We start from the raw sequence: 25,591 nt of genomic DNA on the forward strand, positions 1-25,591 counted from the left end.
GGTGCACGGGCTGGGGATGTATGGACTGCAGGGGAATAAATCTCATACTGGGAATAATCTCTATATGTGAAGGGGGAGGGGGAGACTCCTGACTGACACATGCTGGAAGTTTTAGTCCCTGTTGTGTATGTGTATGCTAGTGTTTACAAACCAGTGTGCCTCCAGCTGTTGCAAAACTACAACTCCCAGCATGCCCTGACAGACTTTGGGCATGCTGGGAGTTGTAGATTTGCAACAGCTGGAGGCACACTGGTTAGGAAACACTGTTCTAGCCTATTCAGCATACACATCATGTTACACCAGTGTTTCCCAACCAGTGTGCCTCCAGCTGTTGCAAAACTACAACTCCTAGCATGCCCAAAGGCTGTCAGGGCATGCTGCGAGTTGTAGTTTTGCAACACCTGGAGGCACCCTGGTTGGGAAACACTGGTGTATGCCCTATAGAGGTGTGGTGAACTACAACCCCCCGGAGACTATAGAGTCAGCATGCTGGTGTTATACTGAAGACTCCTGAATGACACATGCTGGAAGTTGTACTCTCTTTTGTGTGTGTATGCCAGTGTATCCCAACCAAGGCTGATTATATTAGTGTGCTGTTTATAAGGGGGCTGACCCGGGAAAATAGTAGGGTGGGTAAAGGGCGGAACAAACAAACAAAAACAAAAAAGGAGCCGCCCCCAAACCAGCAAGGCATGTAGCATGCTGGGATTTGTAGTTTTCAGCACAGCAAGAAACAGGAAATAGAAGCAAAGATAGGAAAACAAAGTGGGGGATAAAAAGACAACAAAGAACGGAAATAGAGTAGGCTAAACAACAAAAATATAAATGAAACAAAACAAATAGGGTAAGTCAAAAACGGAAAAACATGTTGACCACCGGAGTACCCCTTTAACTTTTTTTTCTATTTATTTTTTTATTTTTTATGTAGTACTACTACTCCCAGCATAAAACACACTGTTCCATGATGTGAGTAGTACCTGTACTATAGACAGACTGACACCCGCGGCGATATGACACCCGATGCGATCGTCCATAATATAGCAGAGATGTGGCTCTATACAGCACTCGCACCTCTGCTCTGTACTCTTAGTGATGTTCTATTCACATCACTGGCCGTTCATATTTTCCGCCCAGAGCTGTGATTGGCCGGATGGTTGCAGCCCATTACAGCTCTGAGGAAAATATGTGAGTGGCCGGAGTACAGAGCAGGGATGTTAGCGATGTATGCAGCCGCCCCATCTCTGCTATAGAAAGGACAATCACAGCGGGTATCAGTAGTGATACCCACTGTGATCTATTCTTAACTGCAGGTACTACTACTCCTAACATGGAGCACAATCTGCTCCATGCTGGAAGCTGTAGTACCTGCATTAATAGACAGATAGCAGTGAGTGTAATTTTTGACACATGATGTGATCTGTCTATTAATGCAGGTACTACAGCTCCCAGCATTGAGCAGAGTGTGCTCCATGTTAGGAGTAGTAGTACTTGTAGTTAAGGAAAGATCACAGTGGATGTCACTACTGACATCCAATGTGATCCTCCTGTATAATGTATGGATGCGGCCAGCGCTCTTCTATGGTTCCCTGCACTGACGTATATATACACATGTTCCTATGTCCCACAGAGAGTTGTGATTGGCTGGAACCATCTGGCCAATCACAGCTCTCTGCGGGAAATATGAATAGATGAATATATACGGCAGTGCAGGAGACCATAGAAGAGCGGACACTGCATCTATACATTATACAAGAGGATCACAACGGGCAATCTGTCTATTAGTACATGTACTACTACTCCCATCATGGAACAGTGTGTTCCATGCTGGGAGTAGTAGTACTACCTAAAAAAAAATTTTTTAAAAAGTGAAAAACACACACACTTCATTTTTATTATTGTCGGCTACATTTTTAGTGCTTTACCCGCCCACATAAATTGATCCCTGTTTAAAAATTAATAAACATTCATAATAAAAAAGATACATTTCATTAGATACAATTTATTCCATCACTACTGTATCTTTTTAATTATTATTATTTGTTATGGTACCCTACGAAATTTTAATAAAAAAGATATCTCCAAGTCCAAAAACTAATAAAAACCTCCTGCAAAAATGCAAAATTTAAAACCAACATGGCGTTTTTCTTGGTGTTTTTGCTCTCCCATAGACTTCTATGGGAGGAAAACACCACGATTTCAAGGCAAATAACGCAAAACTAGGTTTTGTTTGAAAAACGCCAAGGGAATCTGGCATTTTGCACTCTACTATTGACTTCCAGCTAACTGGACTTGGCTTTTTTTTTAAACGCCGTGCAGGAAAATTGGCGTTTTTTACAGTGTTTTTGAAAAAAAAAAAATATATATATATATATATACTTATGGTGATTTATTTGGTCTTAAAAGTTTTTATTGTATTTTATTACATCTGTTTTTATGGAATAATTTAAATGATCATAAATTATGAATGTATATTTTTTGTATCTTATTTTCTAATGGTGTCACTTCTGGTGTGCCTGCATTGGTGTGTGTATTTAATTGGTCATTTTGTTTGTGGATTTCATGCCTGATGAATGAGCTGGACCGGCTTGGAAACATATTGCATGACACAATAAAAATGATTTACTTATTATCTAAATTGTGATCTTGGTGAGCGCCCGTGGACATCCCTCTATGCCACAATATTGTGTATCCATTTTTTTGCTACAAATATGTTCAACAGAGGTGGACTTGTCACTGTTCCTCTGGGCTGTCTCCAGGTCCTCTGACTGGATTAAACTAATGAGGCTGGTGCTGTCTCAACGTTAAAGGGGTACTCCAGTGGAAAACAATTTTTTTAAATCAAATGGTGCCAGAAAGTCAAACAGATTTGTAAATGACTTCTATTTAAAAATCTTAATCCTTCCAGTACTTATCAGCTGTTGTATGCCCCACATAAAGTTGAATTTCTTTCTGAAATGATTTTCTGTCTGACCACCGAGCTCTCTGCTGACACCTCTGTCTGTATCAGGAAATGCAAGAAAATCCCCATAGCAAACCTATCCTGCTCTGGACAGTTCCTGATATGGACAGAGGTGTCAGCAGAGAACACTGTGGTCAGACCGAAAAGAATTCTAGAAAGAAATACAACTTCCTGTGGAGCATAGAGCAGCTGATAAGTACTGGAAGGATCAAGATTTTTAAATAGAAGCAATGTACAAATTTGTTTAACATTCTGGCACCAGTTGATTTAAAAAAAAAAATTCCACTGGAGTACCCCTTTAAAGGCTAGTGCTGTCTTCCTTATTATAAAAAGTCTTGTCAAGGTCTGAGGTTCATGACTACTTGATACTGTGGACTTGTCAAGTTAAAAACTTTTGGCCTCCATCTGGTAATGGGAGTCTATAGATCCTTTTAATCTAAGCACAGGGCCCTAAACCAGTTATTATGTATCCCCATCAGCTAGTAGACTTGGTTGTGCCTTATCAACCAGGATTTACCTTGACAAAAACATGGCTACTCACCTTAAAAAAACAGCACGTAAGCTGTTAATGGATTGTGTGTAGTATTGCACCTCAGTCCTATTCACTATAATGTAGCTGATCTAAAATACCAGGTACAATCTGTGAACGAGAGATGCACTGTATTTAGAAGAGAGCAACCATGTTTCTATAACCCCATACAACCCTGTTATACAACTTGTTATTCCAGATGCATTGAGGAAAGGTTACATAAGTTTCTCTAGTCTTTACTTAGTAAATGCCTGGGGCATGGAACTGGTGGATCCTTGCTACCAGCTTGGTAAATAAGCTTACTTTATGATATTTCCTGCTTGTTCTTGGGCCATGTTGACTTAAAGGGTTGTCTTAAAGGGAATGTGCTCCACCGAAATCAGGGCATGTGCATGAAGAGGAGTACTACTTGGAATCACATTGCATACTAATAGTAGTGTTTGTGCCGGTGCCTTTTGCTTTGAACTCTTAAAGGGAATGTGTCACCATATATATATATTTTTTTATAAATAAAATTGTTCTATTAAGATAAAGCATTTCATTAATATATTTAGTTTTAGAACAATTAAGTTTTAATGTTATTTATTAATAAAGTGTTTACTGTAGCCTCTTTGTGGCATGTCACTTCAAAACACCTACACAGATGCTTTATGGCAGGCACAGGGCATAAGAAAGTCAAGACGTAGAACATCTCACAGAAAAGCATGGACTGCTTACTGCACATGTGCATAGTACAGATTAGGTAAAATGAAAGGGGGAGCCGGCACTATTTTCTTGAAGTCCCTGAGGAGCAGTGACCCATACCTCCCAACCGTCCCGGATCCGGCGAAACATTTGTACTGCGCCAGCAGAGCACTTTACATCTTTTTTCCTATTTTCCCTTGTGAAAATGAAAAATTTAGGGTAACACCAGCATTTTAGTGAGAAACATTTTTTTTTTTCATTTTCCCATCCAACTTTAATGAAAATTCGTCAAACACCTGTGGGGTGTTAAGGTTCACTACACCCCTTGTTACGTTCCGTGAGGGGTGTAGTTTCCAAAATGGGGTCACATGTGGGTATTTTTTTTTGTAAGATACAGAGATGGGAGCTCTACATAAAATACTTAAACGAGGACCCAGGCCAAGGATACTGCGTTGCACACACCCGATGTGCCTATAGATACTAATAATTAACAATAAATGGAGCAGCCCTACTAGGCTAGGGGAAAAAGGTTATAGAAATCAGAAAAATTGAAATAATAGGCGAGAAAAAAAGGTTTGTCTCAAATATTGGACATTTATTTAAAATAACAATGATACACTTGATGACTTAATGGTGATGTCCTCGGCAGGGCCCTTGCTTTGGACAACATACAATATAATACAAATGATATATAAAATGTAAAATACATAAAAACACAATTGCTAGCTAAAGTTGCACAAATGAGGTGGCTGGGACACAGAGTCTGTGCTATAGTAAGCACAGTGGGACAGTCTGGAAATTGCAAATGTCCTATTTGTTATAGGTGATGATTGGTGTGAATTGTAGTCTCAGTGAGGGTATTTAGCGCAAATAACGGTGAAAGATTAAATCCACAGTGTTGGCCGTAGTTGCAGCACTCGCCAGCGTTGGAGACTCCCAGTGCTGAGCCCCCTCTCCCTGTCTGTGCAGGGCTGTCTGTAGAATAGGCAGATGCGCGTGGTAGCGCTGAAGCTTCACCAAGTTTCACACAGTATCACAAAGTTACTCCTTTTATACCCCGACGGCACGGGGACAAGTTAAAGAAGGTGATAAAGGATAGGCACTATGAGGAGCATTTACTAAGGGGTTTAGTAATTTTTTTCTGACTATTTTTGGCGCTAAATTGTCGCAATTGCACCTACCCTATTTTTCGTGTGACTTTCTCTAGCAAGAGCTAGAAAGTTAAAAAAAAATTCCCGCTTGATTTACGCTAGTTTGCATTTTTAACTTGCAGTGGTCAGGTATTTATTAACTGCGACAGTCGCAGCTGCGCAATAAACAGTCGCAACGGCCGTAAAAATTGACTAAATTTACTCCAGCCCCAACATGGAGCAGGAAAAGCTACTGCCGCCCGGGCTCCGACATACTTTCTCCCCGCTACCCTCACTTCGCTGCAGTGATTTATATCCCCCCCCCCTCTCACCTGCCAGCGCCACACAACTCCCATCTGTCTACTAACTGTTGCAAGACTACAGGTCCCAGTATGCCCTTACAGTGAGGACACGCTGGGAGTTGTAGTCTTGTAGCAGCGGGAGCTGAGCGGGCGGGAGACAAGGGGGGGGGGATATCAGTGTCCCCATAAGTGAGGGTAGCGGGGAGGCAGTATGAGGAGCCCGGAAGGCTGCACTGTAATGTCAGCCCGGGCTCCTGCCATGAGAGCCAAAGGCTTTGGTTGTCAGGGCATGCTGGGTGTTGTAGTTTTGCAACAGCTGGAGGGCCACAGTTTGCAGATCACTGGTTTGTGGTCTGTAAACTGTAGTCCTCCAGCTGTTGCAAAACTAAACAGCTGAAGGGGACCGGCGAAGACATTCACTTACCCTTCCGAGGCTCCAGTGACGATCGGTGACGGAGATCGTCGCGCGGCAGTGTCTTGCGGCAATGTCGTGTGGCGCTGGATCCTACGGAAGCCGTTAAGTTGCCCAAGCCCTAAAACAGTGTTTCCCAACCAGGGTGCCTCCAGATGTTGCAAAACTACAGCTCCCAGGTTAGGAAACACTGTGTCCGGCCTCCGCTCCACCTTACTGTAAGGGCATGCTGGGAGTTGTAGTCCTGCAGCTGGGGGCAGGGGACAAGCTTGTCACTTGCCCACACATCTCCTGCACCACACAACTACAACTCCCAGCATGTCCTTACTGTAGGGGAATGCTGGCAGTTGTAGTCGTGCGGGGCGGGAGATGTGTGAGCAGGTGATAATAAATGTACTAACCCATTTTTTTTTCTTCTCATTTCAGATCCGTGTATCCTGTGGACTCCTTCGGATTCGGTGGACTACTTCAATGACCAGGGTTTTTCTTTGTTTGATTTTAATAAAATGGTTAACGAGGGCTTGTGGGGGAGTGTTTTTTGTAATAAATTTTTTTTAAAACCTGTTGTGTTTTTTCCTTACTTAGTAGTGGAAGCTGTCTTATAGACGGAGTCCATTACTAAGCTGGGCTTAGCGTTAGCCACAAAAACCGCTAGCGCTAACCCCCAATTATTAGCCCGGTACCCAACGCCACAGGGGTGCCGGGAAGAGCCGGTACCAACAGGCCCGGAGCGTCAAAAATGGCGCTCCTGGGCCTAGGTGGTAACAGGCTGGCGTTATTTAGGCTGGGGAGGGCCAGTAACAATGGTCCTCGCCCACCCTGGTAACGTCAGGCTGTTACTGTTTGGTTGGTATTTGGCTGAGAATAAAAATAGGGGGGACCCCTAAATGAATAATTATGAATATTTTTATTCTCAGCAAAATACCAACCAAACAGTAACAGCCTGACGTTACCAGGGTGGGCGAGGACCATTGTTACTGGCCCTCCCCAGCCTAAATGACACCAGCCTGTTACCGCCTAGGCCCAGGAGCGCCATTTTTGACGCTCCAGGCCTGTTGGTACCGGCTCTTCCCGTCACCCCTGTGGCGTTGGGTACCGGGGTAATAATTGGGGGTTAGCGCTAGCTGTTTTTGTGGCTAACGCTAAGCCCGGCTTATTAATGGACTCCGTCTGTAAGACAGCTTCCACTACTAAGCCTGTCCAGTAAAGTAAAAAAAAAAAAAACACAACAGGTTTAAAAAAAAATTTATTACAAAAAAACACTCCCCCACAAGCCCTCATTAACCATTTTATTAACATCAAGCAAAGAAAAACGCTGGTCGTCGAAGTAGTCTACCGAATCCGAAGGAGTCCACAGGATACACGGATCTGTAGAAGAAGTAACAAAAAAAAAAAAGAGTAAGTACATTTAGGGAGAAAAAACAGTGTTAAAAAAATATAATAAACACACACACACACACACACACACACACTAAATGCTGTTTACCACTATTCTGAGCCATGACTACAATTTAGTTATTGAATTATTTAGATGTGGTGAAAAAGCTAAAAAAAACTCAAAAACAAAAGATCCAGAAGGAAACCTAGCAGCCAAACCTATTCAGACAGCAGGAAAAAGGAACAGACTATTTTTTCTACTACATGAAGTAAATTTCCCACTTTTGCCTATGTGTGCCAAATTTATTAACGCCGTGCCACAATTTATTAAATTTGTCGCAGATAGTCAAAAATGAAGTAGAAAAAAACAGGGTAAAAACCAGACTACATAGTAAAAGATTAGTAAATGCCCCTCTATGTGCCTCTTACCGGCTCTTCAAATGCTCGGTGTTCTGCGCGTATCTGCGTTGGCAGTCCTATGGGCTCTGCCTTCTATACCCCGGCGGCATGGGGAGGATAAGCAAGAAGGACAGAGGTCCAAGGCTGAATGCCGGGGCTAGCTGTGGCTAGTTACTAATGCAAGTCTCGGACTCTGCTGGGGTAGCCGAGTGTCAGGCTCTGCTGTGGTAGCGGAACGTCCCTGTTAAAGGGGTACTCCGCCCCTAGACATCTTATCCCCTATCCAAAGGATAGGGGATAAGATGTCAGATCGCCAGGGTCCCGCTGCTGGGGACCCCGGGGATCGCTGCTGCAGCACCCCGCTATCATTACTGCGCAGAGCGAGATCGCTCTGGACGTAATGACGGGCAACACAGGGGCCGGAGCATCGTTATGTCACAGCTCCGCCCCTCGTGACGTCACAGCCCACCCCCGTCAATACAAGTCTATGGGAAGGGGGCGTGGCGGTCGTCACACCCCCTGCCATAGACTTGCATTAAGGGGACGGGCCGTGTTGTCATGAGGGGCGGAGCAGCGGGACTGCGGCGATCTAACATCTTATCCCCTATCCTTTGGATAGGGGATAAGATGCCAGGGGCGGAGTACCCCTTTAAGTCCCAATCTCTGTGCAGCGAAACAGTCTATGACCAGATGCGTTTCGGGGAGCCACGTCCCCTTTTTCAATGGTGAGGGTAAGAAGACTGGAAAACCTCAGTATTTTCCAACCAGTGTGCCTCCAGCAGTTGCAAAACTACAACTCCCAGCATGTACTGATTGCCGAAGGGCATGCTGGGAGATGTAGCTATGCAACAGCTGGAGGTACGCAACTACAACTTCCAGCATGGCAAGACAGCTTCTTGCTGTTTGGCCATGCTGGGATTTGCAGTTTTGCATCATCTGTAGAGTTAAAGTTTAGAGACCACTGCACAGTGATCTCGTTCGTACCTGTGGCACTCCAGATGTTGCAAAATTACAAATCCCAGCATGCCCAGACAGCAAACAGCTGTGTGGGCATGCTAGGAGTTGTAGTTTTGCAACATATGGAGGGCTATAGTTTAGAGACCACTGTATAGTGGTCTCAAACTGTAGCCCTCCAGATGTTGCTAGGCAACTCACCAGTTCAGGGAGCTGCATCGCCATCCTCTACTGCCGCTGATCTCTGCCACGGATGGGTAAGTGGACTTCGGCGCCGGTCCCCGTTTGTTTCACCGTTCTACCCGCCTACAGTGGGTGCGCAGAATGGGGAAACCGAAAGTTAGCCACCCCGCCCACGATCTGCTAATTGTCGTTGCGTCTATTCGACCAATAGCAGGGATAGGAGGGGTGGCACCCCTGCCACCTCACTCCTATCCCTTCAGGGGGACCAGGGGTGTCTTGGACAACCCCGATCCCCCTTATTTTCCGGGTCACCATAGGCCCGTATGACTCGGAATTGCGCAAATCGCAGGTGTGAATTCACCTGCGATTTGCCGCGATCGCCGACATGGGGGGGTCAGATGACCCCCCTGGGCATTTGAACGGGATGCCTGCTGAATGATTTCAGCAGGCATCCCAGTCCGATCCCCGCCCGGCGTACATGTATGTCATGGGTCCTTAAGACCCAGGGTGTCATGACGTAACGTTACGTCATGGGTTCTGAAGGGGTTAAAGGGACAATGAAGCAGGAAATGATCCATTCTCTCCAGCATGGACCTGCACTCCTCTCGGGGACATCCCCGGTACTTGGAGTTCCTACACTTCAGGTTGTCCATTACACATAGCTTCCCCTGAAAGCAGATCCGTATCGAGTTCAAAAGACTTAAACCAACCCTCAGATCCCGACCTGGGCAGTCCCTGAGTGCCAGAGGCTTTTGCAAGTGGGTCAACAGAACCTGTTTGTCAAGGAACTGCCTTGACTGGGTCCTGATCTCCCACACTCCCAGACCCCACCGAAGTATCACCTTCAGAGCCAGGGTAGCGTAAGCCAGTAGATATCCATGAGGTGCTTCACTCGCCCTCCTCTCTCCCATTCCTGGAAGAAAGGCCAAAGCCATTCCCTGCAGGAGAGTACCCACGGAGGAGCCCTCTCTTTCCAGGGGATTGCCATGTTGGCTTTCAAGAACTTGTTCGCTAAGAACACCACAGAGTTTACCATAGATAAATGCATTGGCCTTATCCAGGGACAGCAAGTACCCCTTCCAGAGACCTGCACTACTCCGCTTCACTGCCTCTCTGACACTAAAGACAGCACTTAAGGTGCTTCAGCCTGGAACAGAGCAGTGCTGGGCCGGGGTGCTTCACCAGCCGATTAAACAGTATCTTAGCCAGAAGCTTCCTATCTGTATTGAGAGGAGTTATGGGTCTCCAATTCTCAATACGGCTCAGATCTTTACTAGAGATGAGCAATTTTTTTTTTTTTTATTCAATTCGGCCAATTTGCCGAACTTCACGAAAAAATGTGGTTCGGTCCGAATTTATTTGCGGTGAATCACTATTAAAACCGGATATTTCTGGGCTACAGAGAGCCTCAATAGGGGTGTAGAACACTTTGCCTTGCTGTAAAACGCATAGGGAGTGTGCTGGGTTAGTGAAATAATATTGTTATTCAGTATGACATGCAGATTGTTTTGGAAATGTCCTTTATGCCGTGAGAATGTAGGGACAAGAGTTACCTTCCATTCTGGACTTCTTACCAGGCTTTTATGTAAAGGAATTATTTATTTAAATTCTATAAAATTTTATTTAAAATTTTACAAGTCACTTTCATCGATTATAAAACAAAAACGTCTATAACCCCTGAAGGACTCAGCCCATTTTGGCCTAAGGACTCAGCAAATTTTATTTTTACGTTTTCTTTCTTTCCTCATCGCCTTCTAAAAATCGTAACTCTATTATATTTAAATCCACAGACAAGTATTAGGGCAACCAAAAAAATATTATTTGTGTGGCGAAATTGGAAAGAAAAAAAAAAACAGCAAATTAGCAGATTTTTGAGGAGACCATATAGTGGCTGAATGGCACAGTGTGGAGGTGGCAGCAGCATGAGGAGACCATATAGTGGCTGAATGACACAGTGTGGAGGTGTTGACAGCATGAGGAGACCATATAGTAGCTGAACAGCACAGCGTGGAGGTGGTGGCAGCCTGAGGAGACCATATAGTGGTTGAATAACACAGTCTGGAGGTGGCAATGTGGTGCCATAGAAGGTGTTTTGCCGTAGAATGTGTTAGGGTGACCCAGCACTTTTCAGTGCTTTAGCACCAAAGCCCCATCACATCTCAATTGGCTAACACTTGCACACCCCCCCCCCCCCCCCCTATAATTGGTTACTGTGGGAGCTGGGGGGGTTGTGCACGTGTCACGTGACATATATATTCATCCTCAAACATCGTTGACTGCAGTGCGATTTCGGCTACCACAGCAAGAGGATGTCTCCTGCTGTGATAGCCAAAGCTTCATGGGGGAGTGCGCTTGTGGGGGACAAGATGACAGCGGGAGGATAGAATATGTCTCCTCCCACTCTCAGCCCTGCACCCGCGGCTCACACTTTACTGTGACAGTGGGAGCATAGAGCATGTCTGCTCCCACTGTCAGCCCTGCGCCTGTGGCTTTACTAATTGCAGTCTATGTGCCTACCTCCTACTCCCAGCCTACATGTTTTTCCCCCACAGCACCATGTGTCTAGCCATGGATAGCAGGATAGAATGTGTGATTTGTCCTCGCACAGTCCCCATGGCAGGGAATGAGTTACATGTAAGACACAGAGCTGATATTCTCCCTGCGGGGGCACAGTCCCCATGTGGGGAATAAGTTATATGTCAGCTGCTGCGCTAATTCCTTCCGTGGGCGCAAGGTCCCATGGCGGGGAATGGGTTAAATGTTGGCAACAAGCACTGATTGCCCCTACGGGCGCATGGTCCCCATGGCAGGAATAAAGTTATATGTCAGCCGCAAGCGCTGATTCCCCCACAGCCACAGAGCATACAGCGGGAGGAGACATACTCTATCCTCCCGCTGTCACAGTAAAGTGTGAGCCGTGGGCATAGGGCTGAGGGCGGGAGGAGACATGCTCCATCCTCCCGCTGTCATCTTGTCCCCTGCAAGCGCGATCCCTCATGAAGCTTCGGCTATCACAGCAGGAGACATCCTCTTGCTGTGGTAGCCGAAGTCGCACTGCAGTCAACTGTGTTTGAGTGTGAATATATTTGTCACATGACACGCGACCCCCCCCCCCCCCTAGGCCCTGCAGTAACTAATGGTAGGGGACGGTTGTGCGAGTGTCAGCCAATTGAGATGTGATGGGGCTGTGATGCTCAAGCACTGGAAAGTGCTTAGTCACCCTAACACATTCTACGGCAAAACACATTCTAAGGCACTACAACACTATTTGTGTGGGGAAATTCAAAAGAAAACTGCAAATTTGCTAATTTTTGAGGAGACCATATAGTGGCTGAAAGGCACAGCGTGTAGGTGGTGGCAGCATGAGGAGACCATATAGTGGCTAAATGACACAGCGTGGAGGTGTTGGCAGCATGAGGAGACTAGTGGCTGAGTGAGGTGGCATTGATTGTGATTAATTGTGATATGTATATAGCCTTTCCACAAGGAACGTATATCCTACTGAAGATGTGGGAAGGTTAAAATATAATTTTTATTCCATCAATTAAAAGGATTTAGCACACAAACATATAAAGAATATAACTAAACGTCCGCCATCAATGTTCTAACCTATAAACTACAACAGGTCAAATTAATTATAGGCACGTTGCAGTGGTTCAATAATGTACTAGCATCCACTCATTGCTGAAAGACACATGTCTGACTTCAGACTGATGTAGTATATGTAGCAATACTGATAATATGCGGAGGGAGAGAGTCATTTAACAGTCCTTTACATTGATAACAGCAAGGAATATGTTCTCCACAATTGTCATTTCACAGTCCCAAACATATATTGCACACAGTATGTTTTCTGCACTCCGATTGCACAGTCCCACAAATGATTATTGCACTTCAAGTTGTATTATTGCATATAATGTACAGCAACTAGCACAACAATAATGGTGAAAAGAACTAATGCTGCTCCACCTTCGATTGCTCAGTCCCGAATCAGTAATGCAGACAATTATCGCACTATTATATTGCACAATCCCGGAACATAAAGGTGCTAGTGAAAAGGGATGTGCTGATATATTGTTAAATGTCACTATGGTAAGTGGTATGCAGCAAAGGTATGGAGTGACCCGGCACTAGCAGGACTGAGGCTGCGGATTCAGTAATATGGAGCTATGGTGGAGTGCATGTGTAACCCCGTATGGGTGCCAGTACAGGAGGTGCAAAGTCCATATGTTGAGCGGTAGATATGAAATCAAGAAAAAATGACTGCACTCACCAACAGCAACGGAGCTTTATTGCAGCACTGCAGGTAACAAAAGCAGGTGGAGGGAGGGAGGCGGGAGACGCACACGAGGACAGGCTGTTTCACGCCGGAATCGGCGCTTCTTCAAGCTGGTATACCCGCTTGAAGAAGCACTGTTTCCGGTGTGAAACAGCCTGTCCTGGTGTACGTCTCCCGCCTCCCTCCCTCCACCTGCTTTTGTTACCTGCATTGCTGCAATAAAACTCCGTTGCTGTCACTATGGTAAGTGGCTTGGCAAGTAATAAAAAAAATGTGGCAATGAAGAACCTGTATTCTGCGGCGTGTCTTCAGGCTGGAGTTTTCTGTGGATGGTAGCTTGAAATAGCGATTCAACGCATTTCACTGTCCAATCATCAGGAATTGCTGGCAGTCCGGTAATATATGAATCTCGCTCAGTATGTCTTAGCGTGCATGGCTTCTGATGGCTTCTGATTATTGTGCTACTTGCTGTACATTATATGCAATAATACAACTTGAAGTGCAATAATCGTTTGTGGGACTGTGCAATCAGAGTGCAGAAAACATACTGTGTGCAATATATGTTTGGGACTGTGCAATGACAATTGTGGAGAACATATTCCTTGCTGTTATCAATATAAAGGACTGTTAAATGGCTCTTATCCTCCGCATATTATCAGTATTGCTACATATACTACCTCAGTCTGAAGTCAGACATGCGTCTTTCAGCAATGAGTGGATGCTAGTACATCATTGAACCCCTGCAATGTGCCTATAATTAATCTGACCTGTCGTAGGTTATAAGTTAGAACATTGATGCCGTTTAGTTTGTTGTATTCTTTATACGCTTGTGTGCTAAATCCTTTTAATTGATGGAATATAAATTATAGTGGCTGAGTGAAACAGCGTGGAGGTGGCGGCAGCATATGCAGACCATATACAGTAGTGGCTGAATGACACAGCCTGGAGGTGGCGGAAGCATGAGAAGACCATATAGTGGCTGAATGACACAGCATGGTGGTGTCATCAGCATGAGGAGAACATATGGTGGCATAATGAGACAGCCTGGAGGTGGCATCAGCATGAGGAGAACATATGGTGGCAGAATGACCCAGCCTGGAGGTGGCATCAGCATGAGGAGAACATATGGTGGCAGAATGACACAGCCTGGAGGTGGCATCAGCAGAATTAGGAGTACCCAAAGTGACCCAGTGACAAAGGTGGGTGAAAGAAGAAGAACTTGGCATCAGATATGTGGCATCAGGCAGGATCAGAATAGTAGCCAGGCGAGCAGAAGAAAACGGTCTCTTTTGTCAAAGTGTTAGGGTGGACAAGTAAGTTTTGAGGATATACATTACGTAAAACTTAACTTTTAATATTATTATTTGGATAAAATATATGGACCCACATTTTTTTTTTAATCTATCGAAAAGAAAGGTGTGCAAAAAACACCATGTGCCACCTACACCACCAAGCTTTGATGTGATGCAAAGACCTCTAAAAGGTGGAAGGGAACAACGTATGGTCCATTGTAACCTGTGGGGGTAAAAACTTTCCCTGTAAGGCCCTACTCTTGCACTATTAATTCCCTTCTTGGTAAGTGTTACTCGCCCTAAAAAGGGCGGCCCCACACAGGAACCTCTCCCTACTTCCACCTAAAAACACTAGCATTTCCCATGGTATTTAGTTGGAAATAGGGAGAGGTTCCTCTGTGGGGCCGCCCTTTTTAGGACGAGTAACACTTGCCTCCAAAAGGTGTCCATTGTAGCAGGTGGGGGGGTGAAAACTTCCCCTGGAAAGCCCTACTCCCGCCCTATTAATTCCCTTCTTGGCAATTGTTACTCGCCTGGTACAATGGGAAATGGTAGTGTTTTTAGGTGGAAATAGGGAGAGGTTCCTGTGTGGGGCTGCCCTTTTTAGGGCGAGTAACACTTGCCACGAACTGAATTAATAATACCAGAATAGGGTCTTACAGGGAAAGTTTTTACCCCCACCGGTTACAATGGACCATACGTTGTCCCCTTCCACCTTTTAGAAGTCTTTGCATCACATCAGTACTTGGTGGTGTAGGTGGAAAATGGTGTTTTTTTGCACACCTTTCCTTTTCTTAGATTTAAAATAAATTTGGGGTCATTTTATTTTTCATCCTAAAAAAAGTTAAGTTTTAGCTAATGCATATCCTCAATACTTACTTGTGGTCTGATGTGGAAGAATTTCTGTAACTGGGGAGCAGCACCTTAAATATGTTTTTCACTATCCATATTTGTCAAGTGTTGGTGTGGCACCATGGTCAATTTACTCTGATGCATCAGGCATTGGTGGGTGGAAATACTGGCTGATCCATGCCTGATTCATCTCCACAAAGGTAAGTCTCTCCACATTTTTGGTGGACAGACGAGTTCTCCTTGGGGTTACTATGGCCCCCGCCGCATTAAACTCCCGCTCTGATTGCACACTATTGGCCAGACAGGACAGCTTTTCCTGGGCAAACTCTGCTAGTTGCAGCCACAAATCAAGTTTGGCTACCCAGAAGTCCAGCGGATCTTCAAAGTGTGTTGGCAGGGTCATGTCAAGGTATGCCACCACCTGCTGGTTATGGTCCTGCTCCAGGGCTACCTGCTGCTGATGAGTTGCTTCACTATGCTGGTGAAGAAAGCTACTCATCAGCGACTGTAGACTCAGACTCCTGCCACCCCACCCTTCCCCAGCAGCCATGGCAGTGGAAGGTGAGTGAGAGGATGGATGATGGTGCAGATAGGTATAGGCATAGGTGGTAGGTCAGTTTGTCCTCCCTCTCAGTGGGTGTAAGCCCTCATTTTGTGCCGGTAGCGAGGGTACAACAAGGTGGAGAGCCAGAAATCATCCTGCTGCCAAACGGTGACAATTCAGTGGTCACTACACAAGCAAGTGAGCATGTATCCTGCCATTTGTATAAGTGACTCGGAGGGACTCTCTGCCTCCTTCTCCACTGCATATTGCCACGGTGTGTCTGGGTCCTCTGTCTCGTCTTCCTCATCACCCTGTAGCTCCTCTGGCTGCTCCTGCTCCTCCTCTACTGTCAGATGACTATAAAAACCACCCATTTCTCAAAACCTTGTCTGTGCTCCACTATCCCCCTCCCTCTCCTCTTCCAGTTCAGCCCCCACAGGGCTCATGTGGCCGTGAGATGTAGGTGACACATCTCGAATGCCCTGACTAGCCATCGTTTCCAACATGTGTTGTAGTAAATGAAGCAGTGGAATTCATCCCGTAATCCTGGTGACCTACTAATAATGTGGCTTTTTCAAAAGGCCTGAGCAAACTGGAGGTGTCATGTATGAGCTGCCACTGGTTGACATTGCAGTTACATAGGGGAGTACCCCTATCCGCTTGGATCATCAAGAAATTAGTGATGGCTTTTCTCTGTTCGTATAGTTGGTCCCACATATGAAGGGTGGAAATCCAACATGTGGAAACGTCACAAATCAGACTATGATGAGGGATGCTGTTCTGACACTGCAGCTCAAGGAGGGTGTGTTTTCCTGTGTATGAGTGGCTGAAGTGAATGCAAAGTTTCCTTCCAATTGTTAGGATGTCTTGCAGATGGGGAGAACACTTCAGGAACCGCTTTACAACCAGATTGAACACATGTGCCATGCAGATTGCATGGCTCAGGCTTCCTTGACGCAGCGCAGACAAGATATTCTTCCCATTGTCGGTCACCATGGTTCCCATTTCCAGTTTCCGTGGAGTAAGCCATGATTCAATTTCTTGAGGAATTACTTTAAGCAGCTCCTCCCCTGTCTGACTCCGTTCGCCAAGGCAAACCATGTGAAGAACAGTGTGACACTGCGGGGCCCTGCACACATGGTATGCTGGAGGGGCACTGAGACTTGTCCGTGCAGTGGAGGCTGGAGAATGAGGAGGCGGAGTCACACACTGTCACGGGACCAACAACCTGAGAGCGTGGAGGTGGAAGCAGGGTGACCTGTCCAAGTTGCTGTTGTGGCTGTGCAGGAACCACATTCACCCAGTGGGCCCTAAAGGACAAGTATTTTCCCTGACCGTAGTTACAGCTCTACGTGTCGGCGCTGTCGTGCACTTTGGTACACACTGACAGGCTCAAGGACTGGTCCACCTTCTGTTTCACAAAATTGTACAGGGCCTTTTTCGCAAAGAAATTACAGCTTAGGACTCTCCACCTCAGCTCAGCACAAGCCATCAGTTCTCTGAAAGGTGCAGAGCCCACCACTTCAGCGCCCTTGGATGAGTGGGCACATACTGTTGTCTCTAGGACATGGCTTCGCTGATGGATTGCTGGCAGAATGACTGACTCAAAGTAGGAGGAGCAGGAGAATCTGGACCGACAGACGATGGGTATGACACACAGCTCCCTTCGGCTGAGGTGGTGGAGCCTTGGCTGGCTAAAACAGGGAGTGGCATATCACTGGGTGATGCAGAAAGCTGGAAGACCACATCAGAGCCACGGTTCTCCCAGGCCACTTTATGGTGACGCTGCATATGTTGAGGCAGGGCCGTGGTGCCAACTGTCATACTAATTGTAGGTCCCAAAAAAGAATCACTATGTTTAACAGAATAATAGCATGATGTGCCAGCCATGTTGTATGTTCTTAATAGACCACAGTGTATTCTAAAGTTCTTCTCTACAAGTGCCAGTCTGGGAGAAGAATACTTCTTGTGTACTTAGATATTTATGGTTGTTTAGATAAGACAGATGGGGCTAGTTAGTTACACTCTGTAGATGACACTACTACAATTCACCCAAGGTAAAGGGGGTGAATGGAGAGAAGGGAGGTTGAGATAAGAAACTGTGAAATAATTATGTCTTATCCGAATGAACATTAGTTCTTTACATACATAAGGTAATCAGTAGGACATATAATATTGTCAAATACTGTTAAGTATTGCAAAGGACATCAGTATATCTATGATCTTATATATGATTATTACTAGGATTCCTAGGATATGGTGGGAAGGTTTTAGCGTCTCAAGTGAAGACTTTGATAATTAGTCTTTGTGAAAAGCTGTCCCAGTCTGGACAGGTAAACATTCACACATCTGTTTTGGAGACATCAATTGTAGCCTAGATCTAGATCTCTTTCCAATAAATTTATAGCTGGGAATATATTTGACTAGGCCCCAAGATGTCTGGAGATCCACCAGAGTTGATTGTTTTGAAGTGTCAAACTTAATTCATACTTCTAATTCAGGGTACCATATGTCATGTGTGGAATGTGGGTTTGAAACCAACTTTGGACAGTTAACCTTTAAAGGGTACCTCTCATCAAAAAAACTTTTGATATATTATAGATTAATGTATGCAGAATAACTTTACAATTGCATGTTATTAAAAAATATGCTTCTTTCTATTTAATTTTCCCCTTTAAAGAAATGACCACTAGGGGTCTCCCTACCAGTCCTGGCAGCAAGCATTTCAGACTCATGCTGGAGTCCTAAACACTACGAGCTGCCAGTCTGCTTTGTTCACAAAGGAGAACACTCAGAGCTGCCAGCCTGCTTTGTTCACAGCCTGTTTGGCTGTGAACAAAGCAGGCTGGCAGCTCTGAGTGTTTAGGACTCCAGCATGAGTCAGAAATGCTTGCTGACAGGACTGATCGGGAAAAATACAATAGAAAGAAGCATATTTTTCATTAACATGCTATTGGAAAGTTATTCAACATTCATTAATCTAAAATATATCAAAAGTTTATTTGATGAGAGGTACCCTTTAATAGTAATGGTACTGATTTCCTATGCACCACCTAGGGTATGGGTAATTGACATTAAACCAACCAGAAATGCATTCTGGATATTATAGGCATGTCATAGTCATTACCATATGTACACGCCCAACCTACGCTTCATTGGGGAATTCCAATTTAGGAGGGTGTGTCTAATTAAAAAGTCTGTTAAACCAGATGTTACACAGACAAAGACACAAAGGAATAGAGACAAGGGAAAAAGAAAGACGAAAAGACAAATAACTCTCTCCCACACAAAGGAAAGAGGTCCAACAAGGTGGAAAAGCCATGTGAGATCCCAGCAAGCCAGACTGATCACACCGTACCAGACCAATGGCTATCCATGACGATGAGGTGGAGACTTCAGTTTTCCTAGGACCAGAAATGAGGTTCTTACATAGACTTGATAAGAGACACAAAAATGGTATTCCTTTTAATCAAGACTAATTTGGATAATGTGGATGGAATTATATCATTTAGATTGATGAATACCTTAATTAAACTAAATAATCAATTATCTCCATATTGAGATTATGGTTTTAGGATATTGTGAGACTTCATTCTAACCACAAAAGAATAAAGACTCATAATCTATCAAAGCATTAGATTGCTGCTAATACTTATTTATAGAACTCCTACTCATCAAACTAAGTGGTATAAGTAAATTTCCCACACAGGAAACTTGCTTCAAGTTTTTCCTCCTAAAATATAGTCTAGCAAGATGATATATCATTGCTATTTAATTGTCTTAATAATCTTACCAAAGTAATGTTTAGAAAATAGTCTAGAATAGGGTGGAAGTATTCTTCCATGTTTACATCCTTAGATGGATTTGCCCATTCTTGGAGTCATGTGATATGTAAATGGTTGGAAGGGGGCGGAGTGTATTTAGCATTCCATATTGATGTCTATGATTGGATATTGCCCATCTTGATATCATGAGGTTTCATCTGGACAGAATGATGTATAAACTTTTTTCTTGTATATTCTAACCTAGTAGTTTGTTATATTGCAACAAGTTACTTACTTCAAAGATGCAGGTACAGGTGTCGGCACTACCTAGCTTGAGCTGTGGTTAACTTCCAGTGTGCAGTCACGATCAATGCATGGGAGAGACAAATGGGAGCTTCTGCGGGGTGCACTCAAGAGGATGATAGTCCGTGCAATATAAAGTATCATGTAGAAAAATGAGGCACTCGCCACTGTAGATGCTTGCTTCTTTATTTCTTGTGCATGTGGTAAAAGCAGTCAGGTCGGGTAAGGACGCCAACTAGAAGTAGTGACAATATTGTTTCACACCATCCGGTGTATCATCAGACTATGCCCTTCACCTGGCTGGGAGGAGGTGTATATCCTCTTCCTCTCCTGACATAGGAGAATGGGGTGGAACGTTTCATTCATGTTCCGTGTAGAAAAATGTATATAAAAATCAATACAAATACATTAAAAACATTAATAATCTACATAATTGTGGTGCAAAGTTTTTATAAACATACTCAGATCTCGCCTATCGTTTAAACCCAAATCACCTAAAGCATTAGTTGCTGAGATCCATTTAGCCTCCCTTTGTAGTAGCCATTTCTTTCTATCTATACCTTCCTTTGGGTATATTTTTTCTATGCCACAAAATTTAAATTGCTTTGGATCTCCTTTATGTGTTTCTTTAAGGTGTTCTATTGACCTTGGGGCTCCTTTACTGGTTCTTAAGGAGTATACATGTTCTCTGAATCGAGTGTGTAATGCTCTGGTCGTGCACCCGATATAGAATCGGCCGCACGAGCTGATAATAGCATACACTAGCCAATTCGTTCTACAACAAATACAATCTTTTATTGTTATTTGCGTACAGCCTAGGTTTATAGTTTTTGTAGCTAGTGAATAGGTACACCAATTACAAGAGCCGCATTTAAAATTTCCTCTCGGCGATGCGTTTTTTAACCAATTATCTGATTTATATTTTTCTGAAAATTTGCTTCTTGGAAGTGTATCTCCTATTCTTTTCCATTTTTTAAACGATAATAATGGTTTTTGTAAGTTATGTTTTTGTTAAGTCTGCGTCATTTTGGATGAGATACCAGTGTTTATTAATTATTTCACAAATTTTTTCGCCATTGGACTATAGCGAAAAGTGAATGCAATGCGGTTCTTATTTTCACTAATATCCCTTTCTTCCTTAGTTTGTGTTTTGCCTCTATGTTTTTTATTTGCCAACAGGAGGGATCGGTTTTTTGATTTTGCTCTTACTAGGGCTTTATTCAGGAGGTTAGGAGGGTAGCCTCTGTTAATGAGCCTATCATATAGCTCGCCTGCTTGCAAGTCAAACATTTCTTCATTCTTGTTGATACGCCGAAGCCTGAGGAATTGGCTATAAGGGATAGAGTTTTTTTTTAAATGTATAGGGTGGTAGCTATTAAAATGTAATATGGAGTTACCTGCTGTATTTTTTCTATAGCCGATTACATTGTCAGTTCCATCTCTAATGAGTCTGACGTCAAGGAATTTGATTTGTTGTGCGCTTACCACTGATGTGAACCTTGAATTCATATTGTTAGACACATTGAGATATTCTACGAACTCTATGAATGCAGATTTAGTACTTGTCCATGTAATATAGACATTGTCTACAAAGCGCAGATATTTGGCAATGTGTCCAATATATGGATTGTTGACTGTATGTATGTATTCTCTTTCGAACAGTGCTACATAGATCTTCGCTAATGTGCAGGCGACCGGCTGCCCATTGCTACGCCGCTCACCTGCGCATACCAGATGTAATTGAATACAAAAATGTTACACTCTAGAATGAAACTCAAGGCTTCACCTATAAACTCAACCACCTCATTACTCTTGCCTGCCTTGACTAGGAGCCCCTTCACACCCGTGACCGCCTGGTCTTGCGGTATGCTCGTGTAGAGGGACTCCACATCGATGGATGCAAAAACAAAATCTTCTGGCCAATAGGAGTCTTCTCCTGCTTTAAGGAATTCACCAGTGTTTTTTCAAGACTAGGTATCTCTTTTAATAGGGGTCTCAACATCCAGTCTATGAATTTAGACAAAGGTTCGGTGACAGAGCCGATCCCGGACACAATAGGGCGTCCGGGGGGCTCTGTCACCTACTTGTGGACTTTTGGAAGGAAGTACCACTGGGGGGTCTTAGGGTGCAGAGGTAGTAATTTTTTGGCAGTTTTTTCTGAAATGACTCCCCTTTCAACTTCGATTCTTAGTAGGGACCTAAGTTTAGATATTAGTTTTTGTGTGGGATTACTCGATAGCTGTTTATAGATATTTGTGTTATTTAATTGTCTCATGGATTCTTTAATATAATATTCCTTGGGCATTAAAACCACATTACCCCCCTTATCCGATCTCTTAATAATGACATTATTATTATTATGCTGTCATTTTTTTTGAGCTTTCAGTTCATCTGCGGATAAGTTTGGGGCGTCTGAGGGGTAAATTAGTGCCTGCATTTCTTCTAGGACTTTTTTCTCGAAGAGGTCTATATTAGATCCAGGCTGGGTAGGTGGACAAAAGGTAGATTTAAGTCCCCCTCTAAAGTCCATCACCGTGAGGTATTCTTCCTCTATATCCCGTTCTTCCTCTTCGTTCAAAAGGTCCATTAAAGTGGATAGACAGTTCATTTCTTCAGTTGAGGCATTTCTCAATGCACTGAATCCCAAGGGGCCTACTGTGATCAGAGTTTCTCCTTCCTTTTTCATTGTGGTTACCTCCATATTTTTGTGAGTAAAGAGTTTTTTTTGTTATTTAATTTACAAATTCCCTTAAAGAGATCAATTTCAAAGTCTGTTTTGTTAAATGTCTCTGTTATACAGTAGTTCAATCCCTTTGTTAATAAAGAGATGGTGGCATTGTCCAGTTCTAATTCTGTAAGATTAATGATGGTAGGGTTAGGTGTTTCTGTTGCCATGGGATTATTCAGGACCTCCATGACACTTTCTTCCTTTTTATTTGAGCGTTTTGTTTTCCGCCTACGCCCTCTCCTGATTTTCTTTCTTCTAAAGGGCCGCCTCTACTGGTGGAAGGTGTGGTTTTTTCATGTGTGTTCTCATCTGAACCGCTTGATTCTGTGTCGGATGTTCAGTAGTCTGAATACTTCTTTTTATTTTTATTGTTATTTTTCCTTTGGCGAGGTCTACGGTTGAAGTTCTGGAAGGAGAAAACTCGGTCTGAATCATAATCCACTTTGTCCCTAAGAAACTTGTCTCTTTTCTGATCTTTAATAACTGATTGCAAAGAGACAAGTTTCTTCTCGAGCTTTTTGACAAAATTCTGGTATTGTTCATCATTAAGGCGTGTGCGCAGTTCAGTCTTGGCTTTATGTAATTCTTCAGTTATACGTTGGTATTCTTCCTCATTATGTTCTATTACCAGCTTCATCATATTCAATGAATATTGTTTGTGCAATTCAGTCCATTTATACAGGAATGCATGATCATCCGTATGCTGTGACGGGTGCTTGTAATTACGAAAAAACCTAGTGGTACTCTGCCACTGTCCTCATATGGTTTAAGTGAGTTCTGAGTCCAAAACATTCTCATTTCGCGTTCTGCGAGTGAGGATACTTTAAATTCAAGGTTCTTGACGCTCATGATCTGCAGTGCATCTTTCTGGTTGTAATTGTTGTAGAACGAATTGGCTAGTGTATGCTATTATCTGCTCGTGCGGCCGATTCTATATCGGGTGCATGACCAGAGCATTATACACTCGATTCGAAGAACATGTATACTCCCTAAGAACCGGTAAAGGAGCACATAAAGGAGATCCAAAGAACCTTAAATTTTGTGTCATAGGAAAAATCTACCCAAAGGAAGGTATAGATAGAAAGAAATGGCTACTACAAAGGGAGGCTAAATGGATCTCAGCAACTAATGCTTTAGGTGATTTGGGTTTAAACGATAGGCGAGATCTGAGTATGTTTATATAAACTTTGCACCGCAATTATGTAGATTATTAATGTTTTTAATGTGTTTGTATTGATTTTTATATACATTTTTCTACACGGAACATGAATAAAACGTTCCGCCCCATTCACCTACGTCAGGAGAGGAAGAGGATATACACCTCCTCCCGGCCAGGTGAAGGGCGTAGTCTGATGATACACCGGATGGTGTGAAACAATATTGTCACTACTTCGAGTTGGCGTCCTTACCTGACCTGACTGCTTTTACCGCATGCACAAGAAATAAGAAAGCAAGCATCTACAGTGGTGAGTGCCTCATTTTTCTACATGATACTTTAACAAGTTACTTACTACTCACATGTATTGTTCTACTGTTATGTAGTCAATCAACAAGCTTATAATGTTCAGCATAGAAGATAATAGAAATAAAGCCGGCACTCACCATTCTTCTCAAAATTCTTGCTTTATTGTGCTTCACATATGTTCAGGGGTAGGGAACAGACGTGGGGGGGATTACAAAGGCGACAAAAGCTCTGTTTCGTGCTGTGGATGCACTTCCTCCGGCCCTAACTTCTAGACTAACGGTACACCTTTATATACCAGGTAAGCCTTCCTGTTATCCAATCACCTTTTTTTCTCACCTTGACACGTGACTATGACGTACATCTCCGGGAGAGAGAGGGGGGGGGGGGGGAGAGTGTTTGTGATTAAAAACAAGCTGATAGTTCTGTTCTATCATTGAGGCCAAGTACACCTGTCGCATTAGTCTTAATTATCCATTCTGTTTCTATTTTTAATAATTTCCTGTCTAGCCTTTCTCCTTTTTGGACAGTTATTCTTTCCAGTCCTGCAAATTTTAAGATATCAGGATTATTATTATGCGTTTCCCTTACGTGGGACATAAGTCTGGCAGCTCCTGGCTTACCTGTACGTATAGCGTACAGGTGTTCTCTTATTCTCACCCTGTGCTGTCGGCTTGTCTGCCCCACGTAATAAAAACCGCATGGACAGAACAGGGCATAGACCACCTGATCCGTCTTGCAGGTTATAAGATCTTTGACTGTATGTGACACTGCTCCTAGCCGTATATATTTAGTTTCCATGCTGTATTTGCAGAAATTGCAATTTTTACATTTTTTATTACCTTTAGGTACGGTGTCTCCTAACCAAGTTTTTTTAGATTTTTTCTCCTTCTCTTTTCGTTGTTCGTTTTTTCTCAGAATACTACCTATTGTTTTAGTTTTTTTATAGATTATTCTTGGTTTTCTCAGAGCAATTTTTCTTAGGTCTTCATCTGATTCTAAAATGAACCAATTATTTCTTATGGCTCTTTCAGCTATTTTGTTCACGGGATCATTATCCAATACAAACGTGAACCTTTTTTCTTTTTCTTTAGGATAAGTTTTTTTTATTTTTTAACAAATCTATTCTGTTCTTTTTTTCTGCTTTCTGCTGTTACGCCGAGCGCTCCAGGTCCCCCCTCCTCCCCGGAGCGCTCGCAGCATCCTCGCATTTGCAGCGCCCCGGTCAGACCTGCTGACCGGGTGCGCTGCAATACCTCTCTCAGCCGGGATGCGATTCGCGATGTGGGAGGCGCCCGCTCGCGATGCGCATCCCGGCTCCCGTACCTGACTTGCTCTTCGTCGGTCTTGTCCCGGCGCGCGCGGCCCCGCTCCTTAGGGCGCGCGCGCGCCGGGTCTCTGCAATTTAAAGGGCCACTGCGCCACTGATTGGCGCAGT

This window comes from Hyla sarda, chromosome 4 (assembly GCF_029499605.1).
Source record: "Hyla sarda isolate aHylSar1 chromosome 4, aHylSar1.hap1, whole genome shotgun sequence".
Lineage (NCBI taxonomy): Eukaryota > Metazoa > Chordata > Amphibia > Anura > Hylidae > Hyla > Hyla sarda.